Source organism: Sardina pilchardus, chromosome 9 (assembly GCF_963854185.1).
Source record: "Sardina pilchardus chromosome 9, fSarPil1.1, whole genome shotgun sequence".
In the NCBI taxonomy this organism is placed as follows: domain Eukaryota; kingdom Metazoa; phylum Chordata; class Actinopteri; order Clupeiformes; family Clupeidae; genus Sardina; species Sardina pilchardus.
The window spans coordinates 18,716,361-18,726,360 of NC_085002.1; the positions used below are offsets into that span (position 1 = coordinate 18,716,361).

General features: G+C 41.5%; 1 protein-coding gene and 1 long non-coding RNA gene across 3 annotated transcripts in view; one reads left to right on the forward strand and one right to left on the reverse strand.

Annotated features, from left to right (window-relative positions):
• LOC134092929 (AMP deaminase 2-like) overlaps positions 1–10,000 on the forward strand; it is a 64,055-nt gene that overhangs the window by 15,072 nt on the left and 38,983 nt on the right. The gene's annotated exons all lie outside the window — the stretch shown is intronic.
• Positions 7,367–7,875, reverse strand: LOC134092073 (uncharacterized). Its single transcript, XR_009940162.1, has 3 exons — positions 7,806–7,875; positions 7,494–7,586; positions 7,367–7,390 (listed from the first exon to the last, which is right to left on the reverse strand). It is a non-coding gene; the product is annotated as an uncharacterized LOC134092073 (long non-coding RNA).

Sequence of the window (10,000 nt, forward strand, 5' to 3'; positions counted from 1 at the left end):
GGTAGGGGGGGTGACCATGGCCTCTGATGGCCGTGGATATGTGCTGGAGAGGGGGCGGATTCGGGGCAAGGAAAAGGCTCTTGTTTTGAGAACCCTCCAGATGATAGACTCTCAGACTGATAGGGGCATTCTTATTTCTCTCTCTCTCCCTTCCCCTCTCTCTCTCTATCTCTCTCTCCCTCTCTCGTTCTCTCTCTCTCTCTTCCCCTCTCTCTCTATGTGATATGATGGGCATGCAGTAATTGTGCAGCCCTGTAGTGAAGGGGTTATTGTTGCACACTGCGCAGTGGGCCTTATGGAGTCGGCATCTAAAGCGCGCTGATGGCCTCTTCAGTCTCTGTGCCTAATGAGACCGTCTGATGCCATATTGAGAAGTGGCCTTCGCTAACTCGGCCTCCCTTTTGATTTCATTGTGTAGCTGTGCACCTCTCATCTCCCTGAGCTGTGTTCCTATGGAAAACTAATTAACCAGTACATCAGCTTCGTTTCGTCAGTCAGTTCAAAGTGTTAGCTGTCATTCAAGCTACCTTTAATGATTAAATAATCTCTCTTCAGTTCATTTCACATCATTTATGCCAGTGTGTGTGTGTGTGTGTGTGTGTGTAATGGTGTTAGTCTAACAATATTAACAATACACATACACCTTATGCCGAAGAGCCATTAGCATTGGACATTGGAACACATACATACATATGAAATACATTTCTGTCTTTAAGAGTGTTACAACATACAGTAAATAGGGTATATATAACCTTATTATGCACAGACTAATATTGAGATATTCAAACAAATTATCGCCAATGACCAGTGCCTGAAAAGGCCATGTGTGCCATCCACAGCCAATCATGCTCCTCACTGGCTAGATAGATTCACTAATATAGCACTAATGTCTGGCTTCATTAAGTAGCATCTTGCTGAAAACGAGCATGGTAAATGATTGCAGTCAGCTCAAACAATCGTGATTGTTTTAGAATTGTTTTACAAAACAAGAGCGTTTTGCCTTTTGGTTTTGGTTTATGTATTTGGGAACATGCGCAAAAAAGACAAAAAAAGAGAAATTGCAGTGTATGGTAAAGACAGCATGCAAAATTATGGGATGCAGTCCGACGTCAATCAGAGAGCTATAGTCAGATCGTATTGTGAGCCAAGCTGAGCAGATACTAAGGGATCCTACCCACCCTTAATATAGGAAGATCCACTGCAGTAACTGTGGCAGCAGCAGGCTGTTGCAAAGGTCAGTTTGAACCAAAAGGTTTAGCTTGTCGTTTGTCCCCTCTGCTATCAGACTTTTTTAATGAAAGACACAGGTCAAGATTAATTGTCTACTCTTGTAACACTGTGCTTTTCTTTTAGTATTGCTTCAACTTATTTTAATTATGGAACGTTAGGCTTATGCAAGCCTGCTAATGAAATGCACTGAAGAGTAGTGTACTTTTTACTATTAATTACTGTTGTTGTTGTTGTTGTTGTTGTTGTTGTTGTTGTTGTGTGTGTGTGTGTGTGGCTATGTGTCTATGAGTCTAAAGTGTGCACATTGGCCAAACAAATTGCCCAACTTTGGGATACTAAACTATACTTTCACTTTGACTTTTGATCAGGCGATAATATAATAATAGTGACAGGTCTACCTATCACAGGCCATTTTCTAATTGTAGTGGTGCAACATCATCACTTAATGTGGGTGCAGTATTATATCTCCACACTCAGAGAGAGAGAGAAAGAGAGAGAGAGAGAGAGAGACCAAGGGGGCAAAGGTCAAAAATGCTTTCCCCACAAGGAAAATAGCGGATCTGTCTTTTAAACTCCCACTTCGTTAAAACTGATGGCCATTAACGCCCCCCCCCCCCCCTCCCTCCCCCCTCCCTCCCCCATGGAGGAGAAAGAGCAGGTTGGGTGGAGGAGAGAGGTGAATGATGAATGATGGGGGTTTACAGCAGAGGTGGAGGGCCAGACAAGCTCCACTGCTGCCTGCATTAGCACACATCCAGAGAATGGCCTTGTCGGAAGCTGCGCACAGAGCAGAGACCTGGGGAAGGGTTTACATTTCCTGCACCTTCAGGTGAATTGGACTACATTACCCACGATGCATTATGCAGGAGCCGTTTGAGGTGAACTGCCAAATCGATCAGGCTCCGGATAAGGCCTGTCTTGGACCGGGGCACTCTCTCAAGTTAAATCCTAAACATTCCCCTGCCAAATTGGGTGAAAATGAGGACAGGGGCATATTTTTCCCTCGAATGTTGTCCAACACCCCTGTGATCACAAAGTATTAGCAGACCAGAAGTGTGTGCGTGCGTGCGTGTGTGTGTGTGTGTGTGTGTGTGTGTGTGTGGGTGAGAGAGAGAGCGCTTGCCAGGGCACACACTGTGGCCCTGTTATGCAATCTTCTTTGCCCATGGTAGGTCATAAATAAGAGGGGGAGAATTAGATGGAGGTGGAAGGAAGGGGAGCAAGCAAAAATGAGAGACCATACAAGAGGGAGAGAGAGAGTGCGTGTGTGTGTGTGCGTGCGTGCGTGCCTGTGTGTGTGTGCTTGCATGTGTGTGCGTGCTTGATTGAGTGTGCAGGCCTTGATGCGCTCTCTTTTTTTTCTGTGTTCTTGCACACTCCCTCCCTCTCTGTCAGTGTGTGGGCGTTAGGGGAGAGATGGCAACACTGCGGTAAAGGGCTTCACTGGCACCACACACTGGATACACCACAGACACACACACACACACACACACACACACACACACACACACACACACACACACACACACACACACACACACACACACACACACACACACACACACACACACACACACACACACACACACACACACACACACACACACACACACACACACACACACACACACACACACACACACACACACACACGCTATACTGTATGTTCCTTACACATAAACACCCAGGTGCTGTTTGTTTGTCCTGTATAACATGCAGACACATGGGCTCCTGTATTGTTGTGTTGGATATTGTTTCCTTTCTCCATCTACCCCTCTTTGACTTCAGAGTTGTCTCTCTCACGCACACACACACTCACACACACTCTCTCTCTCTCTCTCTCACACACACACACACACACACACACACACACACACACACACACACTCAGTAACTGTATGTGCATACATGTGCACTCATGAGCTTGTTGCTGGTAAACATGCCTTTGGACTGGTCTATGCCCTGAGGGTAAAGAGGGGTTGGGGGAGAGAGAGAACGACGTAGGGTCAGTACTGCTGTCTCACCATATATAAAGACCTGCAGCTCACAGCAGGATGGATTGTGTGTGTGTGTGTGTGTGTGTGTGTGCGTGAGAGAGAGAGAGAGAGAGAGAGAGAGAGAGAGAGAGAGAGAGAGAGAGAGAAAGAGAGCAGCTCAGGGAGTTCCAGTGCCCCAGTCTGGTGCTTACTGCAGCACTGTGGGAAAAGAGGGAGGAATGGGCTGATGAAGGAGAAAGACTGTGATAAGTGTGTGTGTGTGTGTGTGTGTGTGATTGTCGGTACATGTACGCACATGTTTCATGCCTGTGACTATCTGCATGAGAAAAAGTGTGTTTTATGTTGAAAAGGAAAGTCTATAGGCTGCATTGTTTTTGTGGATTATACCTTATCTTTGAGCAAAAGGGAAAATGTTTATGCTTTATGAATGAATAGAATGAATGAATGAATGAATGAATGAATGAGTGAGTGAGTGAAAGAATGAGAGAGTGTTTGCATGTCCTTTTTGAGGACAGCATAGACATATCTAGGTCAGTATTTTTCTCCCAGTTTTAACATCTGGCATGATCTTTCAGCTCAGTGGCAGTGAGAACAAGGCCAGAGATATCCAGCTTCTCTTCTCAGATATCACAGCACAGACCTCAATGTTTCTTAGCCCACTCATTTATTATTGCTTCACTTGTGGCTGTGTCCAGGGTTACAGTTTTTTCCAATCGTTTACACACTAAAATTAAGATTAACAGACAGTTAACAATACTTAACACTTAAAGGGATATTCCGCCATTTTTGGAAATACGCTCATTTTCCACCTCCCCTCGAGCAAAACAATCGATATTTACCTTGTTCCCGTTCATCCAGCCATTCTGTGAGTCTGGCGATACAACTTTTAGCTTCTGCCTAGCATAGATCATTGAATCGGATTAGACCATTAGCTTCTCGCCTGCTAGCTTCATGTTTAAAAGTGACTAAGATTTCTGGTAATTTTCCCATTTAAAACGTGCCTCCTCTCAAGTTAGAAAGTGCAATAAGACCAACTGAAAATGAAACCTGCCGTTTTTCTAGGCTGATTTGACATGGAACTACACTCTCATCTGGCGTAATAATCAAGGCAACTTGCAAACGTACCATAGGCGCAGTGATATCGTACGCAGCATCTGAAAATAGTCTCCATAGACAACAAGCAGTAGTAGTGCCAGTAGCTGCAAGTTGCCTTGATTATTACGCCAGATGAGAGTGTAGTTCCATGTCAAATCAGCCTAGAAAAACGGCTGGTTTCATTTTCAGTTGGTCTTATTGCACTTTCTAACTTGAGAGGAGACACGTTTTAAATGGGAAAATTACCAGAAATCTTAGTCACTTTTAAACATGAAGCTAGCAGGCGAGAAGCTAATGGTCTAATCCGATTCAATGATCTATGCTAGGCTGAAGCTAAAAGTTGTATCGCCAGACTCACAGAATGGCTGGATGAACGGGAACAAGGTAAATATCGATTGTTTTGCTCGAGGGGAGGTGGAAAATGAGCGTATTTCCAAAAATGGCGGAATATCCCTTTAAGAAGCAAAACGCCTGCACAGAGTAGTACAACAGTAAGCACAAATTCAGCTTCACACTTTTTGCGAAACATTACACACAGTGAATGTCAAAACGTAAAACACATTTTCACACCTTAGACACAGATAAAGATTGTTAGGTACTTCCTTCTCATTATAAAGCCCTTGCTTGCCAATGACCACACTAATGAACAAATTGAATAATCACATCCACCAGGTGTGTAAGCACACATATGCAAAATTGAAAACGCAGCACTCAGGTGTGTTATGCTCGATCCTCGAGGGGCGTTCCCACTGATCTATAACTAACACTGGATAGACTATCCCATTGTTTTCGCCCCATCATTCTTTATGTCGATCAGTGAGGATCGAGGCCAGAGGAGCGAGGGAGGACGTATAAAAGCCCAAATGAGAGGCACCCATAGCCTGTGATGTGGTGAACTCTTATGGCCTGATCCAGCTAGACAGAGAGATGATTAGAGTATTATGTATTGTTGTTACTTGTTTGTATTGTTGCTTTAGTTTTTCTTCAGTGACTGCTAGTGTACAGTACTTTTTGTTTGTGTACAGATTTTTATTTTTCTACACTTTACAGTAGCAAGAACTATAATTTTGCCACTTTCTGTTGATTGACTTGTCACTGTAACTGAATATGGTACAGTGGAAGAAAGAAATATTGCCTGCAGCATCAGTTTTGTGCATTGCTTGATGAGGGTTCTTCAAAATATTTCTAAATTATCCTAATGCTCTCAAACAATATGTCTGAATAAGATCCATATATTGGAAGAGGGTTTTTACAGATGTGTTTTGAATTTATTGTGTTGGTGTGTATAAGATGGACACAGTGTAGAATCATTCAAAGAATGTGTTAGTGATATGAGAACAGTATAAGGTTTAATCAATGTGTTTATTGTTTTGACAGAAATATTCCATTTTGCTAACAATCTGTTATGTTCTGCTGATTGGGTGTGGTGTTTGGCTAATTGTGTTTTGACAAAAAGAGCCCTGTTTTCAAAATTGTGTGTAAACTATTGGAAAAAACTGTAAATATATGTTGTTTTTTTGTTTAATGCAAATAGTTTGACACTTAGATACACAGGCTAGATGTTCCTAGATGTACAGTAGACACATTGATTAGACGCATAGATGTTCAACAGGGCGCCTAACAGGGAAGCTACACCGGGCTGAAGCATTCTGTTTGTGACACATAAAAAAATAATTTTAGAAGACTGGTCTATTTTTTTATTTTTTGTATGTACGCGCTGCTATCACAATTGGTGTATTTACTTCCATTGATAATACACTCAAAAAAATGATTTGTTGAATTTACTTAAAAAAATCATGGAAAGTATTTCCACGTGATTAAATAACTTACTTTCAACATTAAGCAATTTCTTTGGTCCAACTTAAGGTACTTTGGTTAGTTCAACTTAATTTGTTAGGGTCCATTAAACTTGTTTGCAAGGTTTGGAGCCCATTTAATTTACTTAGGTTGGGTTAACACTATCTATTTAAGTTGATTCAACTTATTGAAAACTACTTCAAATTAAGTTGCACAAACCCAAGTAAATCAAGTTGGTTCAAATGAATTTCTTCAGGCTGAAAGAGAGCAATTGAATCACATGGAAATACTTTCCATGATTTAATTAACTCAGTTCAAAGTATTATGTTTAAGTTAACACCAAAAGGGGTAAACATTATGCAATGATAGGCCTAAAAGATAAAACAAATAACAGACAAAGATGTTATTTGAAATAGAAACTGTATTTCAAGCTTTGGATTGACATCGAGGTTTATAGTAAGTGCACAACATTCAATATTTATTAAAAGAGCCTTATATACTAAAAAAAAAACCCATCAAAATATGCACGCTGGCATTATAATATTGTTCAAGTGCACATTTAAGTTGTCTGCTGTAGTTGCAGAGATTTGCATTGCCAACAAAATTAATTGAGCAATATCTGACAAAAAAAAGAAAAACATTTGTAAAAATAAGTCTGACTTTGTACCAGGTCTCTTGTACCTTGGCTTTTCCAAGTCATTTTTGCACTCTACACATTTGAGGAGATATTCAATATACCTTTCCAGACAATGCAAACAATTCTCCCTCATCATTTATCAAGTCTCAACAGGAAAACAAGAATGGAAAACCTTAGCCAACAAAAAACAATTTGACTACACCATTCCATCTCTGGAAACACTATGGTAAAACATTTCCTCAAAAACTTAAGGTAATAAAAAACTTAAACTTAAGGTAATACTGAGTACTGAGAATTGAGCCTGATAATCCAATAATTCTTAACGAGCAAGAATTGTTTTCAGAGCTTGAACTTTCTTGGAGAGCTTGTTCCCATCAAGCTCCAGAACTAACTTCTGGAGGGCTTCAAACGTGTACCTATGCTCTGATGGGTAACACAAGTTAAGAGCATAGACAAGAGCAATGAAGATGGCAAAGGCAAATGGTACGTTACGCAGCTCCCGTAGCACAGTGACACCCTCAAGAATGATGCCAACGTCCTCTGGGGCATCGCATGGCTCTGCACCCTCGTGTCGAATGACGTAGATGCCGTAGATGGTCTCTGCCATGGCCGTGTGACTACTGGCATCATCTGACTGTAACACAAGATTTTTTTCAAGTGTTCATTACATGTTATATATAATAAAAAACATTCTGTACTACTGTAAAATAACTCAAATGAATTTGTGAAATATATACCATGTATTCCTTCACAAAGCTCTCGGGGTCTTCATTCATGTAGACACAAAGTCCCTTGAGAACACATTCGCGACGGACATCAATGCCAGAATCCTGTACATCAAAGAATAAAACAAACACACCTTGCAACAACCACACCTTGCTACCTCATGCTGGCTTTGACAATCATTGATAGCACTTTTAATTTTCAAGAGAGAAATCTCAGTAAGAATGATCAAAACATCTCCCCATTGAAAGTACGAAGAATTTATCTGACCATGTTCCAAATCTCTATTGCCTGGTTGAACACACTCATTTACAAGGTTATCATACCTCAGTCATAGGTACTACGATGCGCTTCAGCCGTCTTCCCAGGGTACCTCCTTTCCTGCTAAATGCCTTCATCAGGTTTGCAGATTGAGCATCCAGCTGGGAGAAAAACTTTGATTGCAAGTTGACTATGGTGATCCTTTTGAATTCCACACACAGCTATGGAAAAACACAAAGACAAACACATAATCATAATCATAATACTGTTTTCTGGCCACAACGATCACCATTATTGACCTTCTGTAAATCATTAGTCCATTAGTTAAAAAAGGATTTTGCTTCACTTACCTCACGCACATTGAAGAGTGCTGGCCACCTCGCCTTGAATTCAGCTACCATGGGTGCATCTCTGACAACCTCTTGACGTCGGTGGGCAAAAGTCTGATCCATCAGCAATGACACCTGATCCTCATTATTTCTTTTCTCCATTTCTGTTAAGAGCACTACGCGTTTCAATTCCTGGGTCTCCTTTGATTCACCTCCTGGATAAGCTGGGCAGTAGTTAACTTCCGCTTTTTTTGGCTTTTTCACAGCGTAGGCAGGGCTGCATCGGTCACCAGGTTTATTTGTCAAGGCATTCACTGAAACTTCGGGGCATCCAAGGCGTCTCAGCTTGTTTCTGTAATTTCCCAATTTATCCTTCAAGCTTTTCTTCCAGCCATCATATCCATTGACTGAGCCTGGCTCTCTCAGACAAGGGTGTGCAGACACAAGAGCTTCGGCTACATCTGCACACTCAGCATCAGTGAGGTAAATCTTGAACTGCAGAATTGTTTCAATCAAGCCATCAAGAATGGAAGACTTGAGTTTTGTTTCGGGCTCCAGCAACACACCTGTGTCTTTGAAAGCAGCATTGGCCCGCCCTAACTGTAACTCTGCATCAAATGTAAAACGGGGCACTGTGAAAACCAGGGGCCATGAAGACACTCTTGGGGTGGACTCAGGAGAAGACAATATGTCTGTGTCATAGGAGGCAGAGGAAATGGACGAGGAAATGGACGAGGTGTCCTGTGGAGAGTTTGGTGGGGGGGCTGATGAAAATGGAAGTGGTGGGCTCTCAGCTAAGGCAGAGAAGGGCAAGGAATTAAAGACCACTTTGATGGTGGTTTTGTCCTGGACATCAGAGATGGAAGTCAAATTGTTAAAATTGTTAAAATCAGGATCCAAGAATTGTAATCTGAAGTCCCCCTCTATTCCACACTGAGTCTTAATATGTTGTGAGAGTTCACTGAGAGACTGTGGTAAGTCTTGAAGAATCAATCTCTGTGAATTTTCTTCGCCTAGAATGATTCTAAGCTTCACTGTGGCAGCCATTTCACAACTGTGAATGAGTAAATGGAAAATGTTTAGCAAAAATCCCAAAAACACCTTAACATTGAATCTTATCATCACCACAACTTTTATGATAAAGTGTCTTTATAATTTCCCAAAGGGTAATGAAAAGGTTGAAAGAAAACAAGAGTGCACCTTTAACTGGTACAGCTCTACTTCAGATGTGCAGTAGGAGGAACATTTGCAGTCAGACAGCCTTGGCCGTAACCTTGCAGTGATGGAGAAAGATGAATTAATATCTTGAAAACTTATATCTTGAATGATCTTATATCATAGTTAGACTCAACATGAAGAGTAGTGGATAGGGTCAGCAAACATGATCACAAATATTAAATGAGGTGATAATTTAATAAATTACTGCTACAGCTTAATTTTCGCAATCATTTTCGCAAAAAAAAAAAAAAACCACTTGCTTTCATTTCCTCTTGTTTGCGTCCTATGTACCCACCCAACAATGCACTATATTGTTTGATACGATCAAGAAGCACAAGCTCACATTTCTCCACTTCAGCCCTCCTGTTAGTTGCTACATTGAACATTCCAATGCTACGACCGACCTGGGGTAGCAGCTATCCCGGGCTGAGGCACACGCCATGGCACACATCCACACACACCCACACAACCAAACAAACTTTCGATAAACCTTGCAGACTTTATGACTCGACACCATACCAGCTCTAATCACGTTCCACTAACTTGTGAAAAATAGCCTAAATCATGCTACTCTCGCTCATGAATTTTCTCAAACACAACCGGATAAACTAGGCTTCAGAAAATGTCTAAAAAAAACGCACTAGCATAGATAGAGCATCCGTTTTCGATTGCTAAACCCTCTGGCTAAACCGCTTGGTTTAGCTTTTGGTTGG